At 53.1% G+C, this 12,890-nt stretch overlaps 1 protein-coding gene across 2 annotated transcripts in view; it reads left to right on the top strand.

Annotated features, from left to right (window-relative positions):
• NDOR1 (NADPH dependent diflavin oxidoreductase 1) overlaps nucleotides 1–12,890 on the top strand; it is a 667,841-nt gene that overhangs the window by 279,418 nt on the left and 375,533 nt on the right. The gene's annotated exons all lie outside the window — the stretch shown is intronic.

Genomic DNA, 12,890 nt, shown 5'->3' with positions numbered 1-12,890 from the left:
ATCATGATTCAATTCTGTTGGTTCTCCAATATTGGTAAGGGAACAGGCAGCTTAGTTTGTGTTTGGGGAGGCATGAGGGTTGGGCATCAGTGATGATCGGGGTGGATCTGGAGACCAGGGTTAAACTGTGGCTGGCTCCTTGTTCCATCACCTTGTCAGAAGCTAGGAGGATGGCTTCAGGGGTTGTGCCATGCTGTGTAGTGGCCCCTGCGGCATTACCTTCTCCCAGGGTCCTTCTTAGGTGGCCTCTTCTTCCCCCCTGGTTCTCCCCTCACCACTTGTGATGTTGGCTTGTGCCTATGATTGCCTTCTCTACCATAGCTTCCGGTATCCAGCTCACTTCACCTCTCGCCCCTCAAACACCTCAATGCTTTGCCTGAAGCTCATATATCCTCCCATCACTCTCGCACCACTAGTAGGTTTAAGGGGCAGGTTTCCCGCTCAAGCTTTCCCCAGACTTCCTGCCAACTCTTGGCTTTCTCTTTTGCCAATTCAGATTTTCCATACAAATATTACAGAAAGTCATAATTCTATTGAAGACACAGAGGTGAGGTATTATGCTTAAGCCTTTATTCACCACTCGAGCAGAAACGTAACATCACAAGTTTCATGCATTAAAATAACTTATATTTCCATGAAAAGACAGTCTTTGCCCAAGAAACTTGACTATTTTGTACTCAGCTCCCATGTGACACTATCCTCCAATCAGGGAACGAACCCCCTCATAAACCATATGCGTCCTTCCTGTTGCTCCTCTTTCTGACGCTACTCTCAGAAACTACCAGAAAAACTTTAAGCCAACATGGCTCAGCGAAAAACCAATCCATATGAACTGTCCACGTCCAACGTGACCCAGTTTCCTCTCGACATTCTACCGATCCAACGCACAATGAAGGATACTGAGCTGATGAGGTCTTTGTTCGTCTCCTCACATGGAAGGTGACTCCCTCCGGAGAGAAGGACTTGGCATTCATCTCAAGGGCCCTTACAGCTTATACCCTCTTGCACGCTACCAGGCAGAGCAGCATGGCCTTCAGCTCTTTCCTGGATAGGTCAGGGTTAGCCTGCCATCTCTGCAGAAACTTGAGGACTATGTCTACATCCCATAGCCTCGAATACTTCGGCTCCAGAGGCCGGATGGTTTTCACTCCTTTGAGCAATCTAGCAACCAGAGAATGCTCACCTATCGGGGCACCTAGAACTTATTTGTGCCCCGCCGAAATGGCTGACCTTTAGGTATTCACTGTCATGTACACTTTGCCCAGTGCTGCTACAGCTGACAGGAAGTTGGCGACGTGGATCACAGCTGCAGATGTTGGATGTACACCCCTTGCCAGGCACCAACTACTCCACTTGGCCCATGCTGAACTGTAGGATCTAGTTGTCTTAGGTGCCCAGGACTCTCCATTGAGCTTGTCAGCATCTCACGAAAGGCCCATCTTTCTCCAGGAGGTCCTGAAATCACCCAGGGTATCAGCCTGAGGGGCCCCTGAAGGACTAGCAGGTGTGGCTGCGCTTCCTGATCTAGCAGAATCTGTTCTGTAGGGAAGCAGGACCGGGGTGTCGCACGACAGGTCTAGCAGGTCGGGGAACCTGTCCTGACCCTTCCAGACCGGCATTACTAGGGCTAGCCTTGCTCTCTGACACCTTGCGTATGACAAAGTCCTGGTGATCATCATAAAGGGGGGGTGGCGTAGTCTGTGCCGGGACCCAACTGCTGAAGGGACGAGTTTGTAGCGGCTGTCTGGTCTCCAGCTGAAGAATCGAGGCAGCTGTCGATTTAGCGAAGAGGTCCATCTTGCATGGCCCTTTCAGGCTCATCAGGCTGCGAAATATCAGTGCGTCTAGCCACCAGTCGCTGAAGTCCCTGAGATGCCGCGAATTCCAATCCACCACCTGAATGGTCAATCCCGGGAGGTCTTCTGCTGTGATGCTATTCCTCCTGTCCAAGCAGAGGTACCAGAAGTCCTTGGCTAGCTACACCAACAGCTTGGATCTTGTGCCACCCAGCCAGTTGATATAACGGATGGCTGACACATTGTCCATTTTGAGTAGGGTGCAATATTGCTCTTTGTCCAGCGTCCGGCTCCTGATCGCGAAGTAGCCCGATAGAAACTCCAGGCAGTTTATATGGAGTCGGCTCTCCTCGGAGGACCAACAACCTCTGGTTGTGACTTTTCTGCATTGCCCTCCCCCCTAGCCTCTGCGGCTGGCATCCGACTCTATTACCAGGTCTGGGGGGCACCCGAAAATGTCCTTCCCATTCCAGGCCTCCATGTGCTGGGTCCACCAGCCCAGTTCTGTCTTTGCCTACTGAGACAGCAGCACCTTTTGCTCGTATGATAGCCCTTCTCGGAGGTGCTGTATTGTCAGACGCTGCAGCACCCGATAGTGCAGGAGTCCTGGGAAAATCGCTTGAACTATTCTCGCCAGTTCCCTCAGGGACACTTGGTCTTTTGTTGGGGTGTCCTGTGCCATAAGGCAGATATCGTCCAAGTCAGTCTTACTCCCTGCTGCTGTAATTCCGACACCACTGGCTTCAATACCTTGATGAAGCACCACAGGGTGGACAGGCCAAATGACGGGTGAACTGCCACCTCCTGCCTTCCTAGTTGAACTGCTGGTACCAATGGTGGGGCTTGTAAATGGGAACCACTAAATAGGTGTCCCTCAGATCCATATGCTCCAGCCAGTCTCCTTGTAGGATGTCTTGTAACAGCTGGATTCCTTCCATCTTGAAATGTCTGTAAATTAAGAACGCTTTGAGCTCTCAGAGATTGATGACCAGCCTGACCTTTTCTTTACTTTTCACCAGGAAAAGGTTGCTTGATTATCTCCTCCCTTAACAGTCCCCGGTCTTGTTCTGAGAGAACTAGGGGCCGGGGCGGAACGCCCTGGCTGTGCTCTTGCAGAACTCTAGCTGAAACCCTTGCACTTTGGACAAGACCCAGGCGTCCCCAGTAATCTCTTGCCACCTCTCTAAGTGTGTGGCTAATCTGCTGCCTGGCAATGCCGTGCTCTCACCTGGTGCGGGGCACTAGTGGCACCTCCATCCTCGACCTCTGCCTCTTCCCCCCGAGTGGGTTGGGTCTCCTGGTGTTCTGCTGCCATCGGGATCCTCCGTCGGAAGGCCTGCATCTACTTCCTCGGCCGGCAGAGCTGCCTCTACCTCTACCGGCTTGGCCAAAAAGCCTGAACGCAAAGCCTCTTCTGAGCAAACAGAATTAAATAGGTATGGGAAGGACCCTTGAGTGTGTGCTATAGCAACTGGAAATGTAAATGAACGACCGGCTGCGTAGCCACAGTCAAAGGGGCACACCCCGAAGCACCCTAGCAAACTACTACATGAAGACTGGATGACTGGCCTAGCGCGATCTGCCGGTGAAAATCAGAAACTTAAACATTTGCTCAATTAGATTTTTTTGAAAAAAGGAGGTCCATAGGTGCCCCTCTTTGAGAATGAACACGGCTAAGTGACATGTTCTTTAGGAAGGTACCCACTCAAGAGTCTGCAGCCACACTTTAGCTCACTGTACCTTTCACATAAGAGAAATATCCATTTGCATATCAGGTATGGGCAGTCCAGCACCCTTGCTCACTGTGCTAAGAGAGGCACAGCTCCACCTCACTGATGAAGCCCAACAAGGCTGAGGCATGTGTATGCGGTTGCTGTTGGTACTCTTGCTCAGAAGGGAATTGCCATAGCATTTTGGTGCTGGACTGCCCATGTGGGGTGGGACAAAGACTGATATGCAAATGGATAATTTCTCATCTGCGAAAGGTACAGGGAGCTAAGGTGTGGCTGCGGACTCTCAAGTGGGTACCATCCCATATAACAGGTCAATGGGCCGTGTTCGTTCTCGCAGAGGGGTGCCTATGGACACATTTTTGATTTGTTTGCTCAATTATGGGTAGAATCAAAAATGCTGTATTAGCAAACGTCATTTAATGAGTTTAGGATGTCAGCCGACATGTGTTTTGACAAGCGTCTTGTTCACGGCAGTGATCATGGTGAAAGATCAAAAGGAATCAAATAGTACCCCCATGGATGGGGTTGCTGCAGTATATCAAGTCACTTATTAGAGGTACATGAAGTTGAAACTAGACAGATGCCTCTTAACGTGCTGGGAAGGCCGTTGAAATTTGCATATAAAGGCTTGGTGGCTAAATATCCTTTGTAGGGTTGAATCCCTGATCATGAGTGCTGTCGTGTGCGAAGCCTGCGCTTTATCTAGGGCTGCAAAAGTGTGGACGAACTTTATCATATCTTTGACGCCTCTACAAAAAGGCAGCCTTTCAGTCTAGTGACTGCTTCAGAAGACGCCAGCTCTTCCAGCTTCTGATCGATCTTGACAAGTATCGATCTACGCCGCTCTATCGCGATGGCGCAGTTTGCATTGTGAGCCAGGCAAGCCGCACGCTGGGCCTAACCTTCCAGCACTTGCGGCTTGATCGAGCGGCTGTCTCCCTGGCCTCTGCGGCGATCTCCGTAATTTGTGCCAATGGCCCAGTTATGTTCAGCAGCTTGTCTTGACAGGCGGACCATGATCATTCCCCAGCATGGGTCTGGCATGGATTCACATGCTCATGAATATTCCCCGTCGTCAGACTGGGAATCCTTGGTAAAGAAAAAATCAGTTTCAGTTTCACTTCTGAACTGTCTTTCTCCTAACAACCAATCACTGGTCTCTGGGTCCTACTGCTACCATCCAATGACTGCCCTCTACCAACGCCCCTCTTCTGGCAGCCATCTTCAGATTTTTACTGCATATTCGAGTGGTGGGAGTTCTCGTGATTAGCTCTCAGGCTTTTTACTGCGTTTTGCACTTTTCTCAGAGTTGACTCTATTTATCCGGTCAATTGAGCTTCAAGCTCCATCGATCCATCATCCGATTAACAGGGATCCATTTTCGAACTTTCAACGCCCCTCAAAGGCGAGATTTCGTTGAATTTGCTTATTGGAGGATTCCAGAAGATTCTTTGAGGCCTACACAGCATGCGGTCCATGGAACATCTACTCGGACGATGGGCACTCCCTGTGCCTCCTCTGCCTGCATTCGGACCAAATGCACGTGGAGGATGACTGTGGGTTTTGCAAGGAGATGGTCCCCCGCATCATGAAGGATCGGCGCAGGTGTCTCACAGAGTGGCTACAGGCCAAAGCCCCTGCTACGGGTGAATCCTGGCAACAGGCCTCCCCCAGCCACAAGAAGAAATCTAAGCGGTCTTCTAAGACCATTGAGGGTGCTCCGGCGACAGGGTCCCAACATAAGGCTAAGCACAGCGAGTCCGCAGTCACCGGGAGCGCCGTTGCAACGGGCTCCCTGGTGGCCAGGAAGAGCAGTGTCTCCAGCATCTTCGGCCACGAGCCAACCCTCCGGTTTGACGACAAAGAGGAAGTCGGACCACCCAGGTTAGCTTCTGGATAATCGCCGACGGGCCAGACAGAGAAGGCCAAGGGGGAGCGGGGTGCTGACCCTCCCCCACCCCCAAAATTTAAGGTCTCAGGGTTGTGAAGGCCCAGATTCACCCGGCGAAGCCTTCCATTGAAGGAGTGGTGGCGTCCCTAGCGAAGGACATGGCTGCAGGTTTGCAGGGTACGGCCTTCAAGGCGAGAGTTTCCCTGCCTGCCAGGAGGGAATCGTCTTTTCAGCCCATAGAGAAGACACCGGAGAAGGCGATGCCCATCATCTCCCCGAAACGGTCTCCCCTTGTTGCAGAGAAGGGGGCACCGGGGGCACGGTAGTCCTGCAGGGCATGGACATCTCCTCTGAGAAGGAAGGTTCTATGCTCCAGACCATTTGGGAAGAGAAGTTTGTCGAGGCCAAGTCATACGGGAGGGAATCTGATGAGGGAGACGTCGAGTGGCGACAAGACCAACGAAGAGGAGCAGGGCGTGGAGGATTTGGATGACCCCACACCGCTGCTGCCATCGCTCCCACCTCTGCCACCACCTCAACCCCCAGCTGACATTTCGGTGGACATTTTCCAGGTACTGCACACCATGTGCTTGGAGATCCGGACGAGGATGTCCCTTCCGCCGGCGAGAGACACCGCGGAACCTGGGCCATCGGGTGAGCCCCCTGCCAAGAAGAGGAGAGTTCACCCTCCACCTCCTTGTCACCCTTTGCCTCCCTCCCCTCCACCGAGGGAGGATACGGACCTGGACACGGCGACCACGGGTACGGATGAGGTTAGGAGACCTCCCGTCTCCACGGCCCGCAGCCTCACCACCCAGGCTCGTTCCATGCCATGATCTCTAGGGCCTCGGAGCTGATTGAACTGACCCCCGAGGAAAAGAAGAAAGAGGGTTTCCTGTACCATCGCCGCAAAGCTAAGAGGAAGACCGTACTTTAGATCCCACTATTGGACGACATTTGTGACGAGGGACTGTCCCTTATGAAGAACCTGTCGTTGGCCCCGGCGAATGGGGAACCGTTATGAGAAAATCATAGGGTGCCAGACTCTGCACCCAAGTGTTTGAGGGCCCAGCCTTCCCCGGAATCGGTGGTCTTGGCGGCAGCGAGGAATAAATCGCCCCTCCCCACCCTCCGGACAGCGAGGGGAAGAAGTTAGACGCCATGGGACGAGTCATCACATCGGCAGCGACAACCATCAAGGTGGCCAACGCCCTCGCCATCGTGGCGCGCTACGACAGGGAGCTCTGGTTTGAGATCGCTCCCCTCCTGGACTTCCTTCCCGATGACAAGAGAGCAGAAGCGTTGGAGATCCTGCAGGAGGGTGAGGTGGCATCAGACCATGCCATTACAGTGGCCACAGACATTGCTGACACAGGATTCCGCCAAATGGGCAAAAGCGTTTGCCTTTGTCGGCAAGGATGGTTAAGGGCCACTAACTTTCACCAGAATGTGCAGTGGAGGGTGTTGGACATGCCCTTCAACAGGGACAATTTGTTTGGTAAGACCATGGACGTGTCCCTTCCGGCCATCAAGGCGGACACCGAGACGGCTCGTGCCTTGGGCACGCTTCAACAGCGACGGCCGGCCTTTCGGACTTCCGGAGGTAAATCCCAGGGTTCCTCCAAAGGCTTCCGTGGAAGCTCTTTGTCCTACAGTCAACCGTCCCACTCTTCGGCCCAGGAGGCCTACAGGGCCACAGCAAGTCTGGAGGAGATTGTCGCCAAGGTCCCCAAGGTGGCACCTCCACGGCGAAGAATGATTGATCCGGCCGTGACATCAGGCCCCCACCCGCGCACCTTGGTGTGAGGCCGGCTGGGGAACTTCGTCAGTGTGTTGAAGTCCATTTCCACCGACCGTTGGGTGCTGGACGCTCTAGCCCACGGACACACCCTGGAATTAAAAAAAAAGTGTCCTCGCATATCTCCACTGGCCAGGCAGGAAAACCACCTCCCTCAGCTTCTGCTGGAGGTGCGGGCCATGCTGAAGAAGGGCGTGATGGAGCTCGTCCCAAAGAGGCTCCGGAGTGTACTCTCGGTACTTCCTCATCAAGAAGACAACGGCGGTTGGAGGCCCATGCTAGACCTCTGCTGTCTGAACAAGTACATCAAAACCCAGAAGTTTCGGATGGTCACCCTTCAGCACGTGCTAGGACAGCTGGAAGAAGGGGATTTTCTATTGTCTCTGGACTTGGAGGATGCCTATTTTCACATCCCCATTCACAAGGGACACCAAGTTTGTGCGCTTCGTGGTTCACGGGCAACATTACCAGTTCAAGGCCATCCCCTTCGGATTGAAGTCAGCGCCAAGGGTTTTCACCAAGTGTCTGACGCCAGTGGCGGCACAGCTGCGTCTACGAGGGATCCACGTTTACCCCTACCTGGACGACTGGCTCATCTGAGGGAAATTGCGGGAGATCGCTGTTGAAAAACACAGCGAAGACCGTCCAGCTGCTGACAGAGCTGGGGTTCTCAGTGAACTATGCGAAGTCCTGTGCTGTTTCTGGGGGCTCGGCTCAACATGGTGTCTCCGTCGTAGGAGAGGATAGTGGCCAACCTGGGCAAGGTACAATTGGTGTTGACCCTGAAGATCGCAAGGGTGAGGTCCATCAAGTTCTTTCTCGGCATGATGTTGTCATGCATGTACCTAATTTGGCTGTGCAGGCTATGGATGCGCCCACTGCAAGAGTTCCTCGACACCCGTTGGATTCAGGTATCGGGAAGCTTCGAGGACAAGATAACTATCGACAAGAGTTTCCGTGGAGCGATACGGTGGTGGGGAGTCTGCGCGCATCTGTCGGCGGGCGCAGACTTCCAGACCCCACCTCATCAGGAGACGGTCACGACGGACGCCTGCCATGAAGGATGGGGCGCACACACCAGAAGTCTCCACGCAAGAGGCATGTGGCTGCCGGAGAAGTCGTCGTAAATCAACGTACTGGAGCTACCGGAAGTGTTTTGGGCCCCACTGTTTTGGGCCTACAAGTCTTTCCTCCTGTCCGTCAGGGGCAAGGTGGTACAGGTCCTCACGGACGACACCACCACGATGCTGTACATCCGGAAGCAGAGGGGCACCAGATCCCCAGCGCTCTCCAGAGAGGCGCAGGACCTATGGCACTGGGCCTTTGCCCAGGGGATGTTCCTCATCCTGTTTCATCTGGCAGGACTGAAGAACACCGTCGCCGACTCCCACAGCAGGGAGCTGCGCTCTTTCCGCGAGTGGGAGCTTCGGCAGGACCAAGTGGATCTTCTGTTCCGACGAGGGGGAAATCCCCTGATCGATCTATTTGTGACGGCGACGAACACCAAGTGCCGGAGGTTCGCCAGCAGGTTTCCCCAGCTGGGGAACATGGGGGACGCATTCTCATTCCCCTGGGACGGCCTGTTCATGTATATGTTCCCTCCGTTTCCGTTGCTTCTTCGACTAGTCAATCAACTTAGATGGTCCCGGTGCAGGATGATCCTCGTTGCACCGGCGTGGCCGAGACTGATATGGTACCAGGACCTTCTGGACTTGTCACTGTCCCCTCCAGTCAAGTTTCTGGCAGCCGCAGATCTTATCGCCAGAGAAGGAAACGCGATTCTGCACCACGATCCAGGGTCGCTGAACTTGCAGGCCTGGCTCCTGCACTGCTAGAGTTTGGGGGATACGATATCCCGGCGGACTGCAAGGAGGTGCTTTCCAAGGCTGGTGCTTCGTCTACACTGAAATGCTACGGACATAAGTGGAAAACGTTTCGCCACCTGGTGCCGTGCACAGAAGATCGACCCTCTACGAATTATGGCTCCGCAGATGCTGTCATATTTGCTGTCGCTGGCCAAAGCAGGTCTTGCTCATGCTTCCATCAAGGTTCATCTGGCGGCTATCTCCCGCTACACCAGAGCTCCGGGACGTTCGTCATTATGGTTACACCGTCTGGTCAAGGAGTTCATCAAAGGACTTTTACATTAGTTCCCGCCGGTGAAGCCCCCGGCGTGGGAGCTCAATGTGGTTCTGAGTAGGCTCATGAGTCCTCCATTCGAGCCTATGCACTCAGCACCGCTGAAGATTTTGTCGTGGAAGACAGCGTTCCTCGTGGCATCACCTCTGCACGACGAGTGGGAGAGATTCAGTCCCTGTCCTGTAAGCCACCTACTTCACTATTCAGGACACGAGGGTGGTGCTGCGGATGCACCTCTCCTTCATGCCCACGGTGCCGTCGGACTTTCATCTAAACGAGCCTTTGGTGTTATCTGTGTTTTTTCGGACGCCTTTGTCGCCGGCTGAAAGGACTTTGCACTCACTGGATGTGGCTAGAGCGCTGAAGTTCTATGTGGACTGCACAAAGAGTTTCCGGAAGACATTGCAGCTTTTTGTGAACTTAAGCCCTGTGAATACTGGGAAGGCCTGCTACAAGGCTTCCATTTCCAGGTGGTTCTACGGCTGCATCACTCATTGTCACAGGTTGGCAAACTGACCGTTGCCTGGTCGTCCGATTGCCCATTCGACCAGAGCGATCGCTGCTGTTACGGCATTCATGTCTGGTGTGCCCCTGCTGGACATCGGCAGGGCTGCTACGTGGAGGTCGACACACTGTCATGATGCCTACCTCCAAGGAGCCAGGTCCGACCCAGCAACCCCAGAGGCAGGCATCATTCCCCCCAGGGAAGTGCCAGCGGGCCCAAGCTGGGGCCCTTTGGACACAGTCCTGGCGCCTTAGTCGCCAGGCTCATAAAGCTAGACAAGTGTTCAAGTGTTTTAATGTGCACTTACCTGATGCAGACCATGCTGCTACATCCAGGCCCTCTTGAGGCCTGAATGGAACTACTTTACCTGTGGGACTACTTTCCCCTGGGTGTGGTCAGGGAAGGATACATACCTGATCGGTGGAAGGATACATACCTGGAACTTCTTCCAAAGCTATTTAAACCACGCCCGATCAGCAACTCCCGCTTCGCGTTGTTCTGCTCCTCGCAGCTGGACGCTCACCGTGTCAGCTCCTGCATCTGGACTTCAGCCACGCCTGTCAGCATCCTGGGTCACCTGCTAAGAGAGAATTGGAGAGAAAGAAGACCTTACCTGCTAAAGCTGCATCACGGAGACATCACACCGACAATCCTGAAAGGGAAGACATCATTTTAAAAGCATTTCGCTTCGATCGCTGCAGCGCTGCATTTCACTCACCTTTCCTGGGCACCTCCATCTTCAGAAGCGATCATCCGGATCCGCAGCCACTTCCCAGAGCCTAGAGAGAAAAAGACAAGAACACAAGGTGAGAGAAGGAAGGGAATAGGAAAAGCTCAGTTTCCTTCTAAGTCTTACCTGTTGGGTCATTCCCATTTCATTTCGGGTCCTGCCGCTTCCTGGCATTCCGGACCCCGGCCCCTATGGGGAAAAAAGACAAAGACATTGAATGAGCGGATGCAAAGACATTACCCGAACGCTCATCCAGAACTTACCTGTCATTTACTGGAACTGCACGTTTCACTTCGGGTCGGCGCCATATCTCCGGCATTCCAAACCCCGGCCCCTAAGGGGAAAAAGACATAAGCGTTAGCGCTTGCTGCAATAAGACAATGAACATTATTATTAAGCTTGAACTTTTGAACTTGCTACAGAACTCTTACAGCGCCTTACCTGAATAGTCAAGCTTATTTGAACTTCCATCAAACCTCAATCCAGTGAAGTAACTGGGTTTCAACGCGCCCCTGCATCAGAAGCAGGATGGAGAACTCATCCTTCCAGACCCTAAGGTGAGACTTCACAGGGAATCGAGGAAGGGTATCGTGGAGGGTTGGAAGGGAGTGGGAGGCTTGAGCATTATTCCGTCAGTGGGTAATACTCCCTTTTCACGCACAGGGGAATATCCCTGCGAGCCATAGAGTCCATCTTCAGAGTCCTGCACTTCACCATTGAAGAAGCATCAGCACTCGAAGCCAGACCTGCACCTCTGTGGGAATCAGGTGAGCGTGACACACACACCTTCAGGAGATTCTACTGCGTCGACAGGGATTCCAGAGAGGAGTCCAGAGTCGGCCAGGCAGTGCTGCACAACCTGTTCGTTTGAAGGTGAGCCTGGTGAAGAGGTAAGAGATGCTTAATGTTGAGCCTTGCCGCCTCCTGTGGTTGTGCATGTGTGTACTGCTATGTATTCTTTATTCATGAGCATGTGAATCCATGCCAGAGAAGGAACAAGTTACTTACCTGTAACTGTTGTTCTCCAGCATGGGTCTGGCATGGATTTGCATGCAAAACCTCCCGCCTGCCCTTCTGCGGCTCTTCCTTTGGTCCTACTACCAAATCTGAAGATGGCTGCCAGAGGAGGGGCTTGGGTAGAGGGCAGTCATTGGCTGGGGGCAGTATGACCCAGAGACCAGCGATTGGTTGTTAGGAAAAAGACAGTTCAGAAGTGAAACTGAAACTGATTTTTTCTTTACTAGCATTCCCAGCCTGACAGGGAATATTCGTGAGCATGTGAATCCATGCTGGAGAACAACAGTTACAGGTAAGTAACTTGTTCCATCTATCCCCTTGCGAATGTCCTTGGCGTACATCGCCATAAATGTCAGCTTTTCCGAGCCGATCACAGGGTTGTCGGCTGCTTTGGTAGGAGAGGCCTAGGGCATTCCACCCTGAGTTTGTTGCATGCTTCTTTACTAAGCAGCGTCTAGAGGCATCTACTGAAGTATGCCGCTACCTTGGCTGGGTTCTCTGAGAAACCTGAAGGTGTCTCCCTGACTGGTCCCCGGGAATCTGTCATCCAGGTGGCCAGGACACGCCCATCGCTATTGAATCCAGTTCCTGGGGGCGGGCCAGTGAGGGAGGATCACCTGGATGGGGGGTGGGGTCCTCGGGGAGTCTGTGGGACACTGACGGGTGAGACGCGGTATCCCCTTCTTACAACACCTTTTTCCCCATCCTATCACGTAGGATACTCGAATACTATACCCCCATCCCCCTTTTCCGACACGAACATTTTCGCAAAGCACAAAAGACAACGGACTGACGGGTAAACTGCTCTGACATGTCCCAATTCAAGGGTCAGGCAAAGTCAGGCAATTGACCAGAATCACACACACACACGTGACAGCCCTTTCCCTTCCCCACAGGGATAAAGGGTGGAGCACGAGAGCACACGATGAGCAAGGCAGACCGCACAACGAGACAGCTATCCAAGCATGGCAATTCAAGAAAAGGATAAAGGCGTTGAGAATTAAGAGGGTGGCAAGGAGAGAAGCGACCTTGCCCTTTCCGACCCAGACCCGTAAATCCTCTGTAGTAGGAATCGTAAGGCCGCGAACAATAGCCAACCTATGTTGCAGCAGATCTCAACGGTACACGGAGCATGCCTACGCTGATGAGAAGGACAGAGAGACTCCAGCTACCTTGGTACCTACCGTCCTTGACTCCAGATTTAAGAACAGCCAAGTGGTTCATCACAGCCGGTGAGTCGAGGGGAGAGCCGATAAGAAACCGAACTGTGTTGAACAAAAG

The sequence above is a fragment of the Ambystoma mexicanum genome, chromosome 8, assembly GCF_040938575.1.
Source record: "Ambystoma mexicanum isolate Mex_15411 chromosome 8, UKY_AmexF1_1, whole genome shotgun sequence".
Taxonomy (NCBI): domain Eukaryota; kingdom Metazoa; phylum Chordata; class Amphibia; order Caudata; family Ambystomatidae; genus Ambystoma; species Ambystoma mexicanum.
The sequence above is the reverse complement of the archived record's forward strand: the minus strand, read 5'-3'. Positions and strand labels throughout refer to the sequence as shown.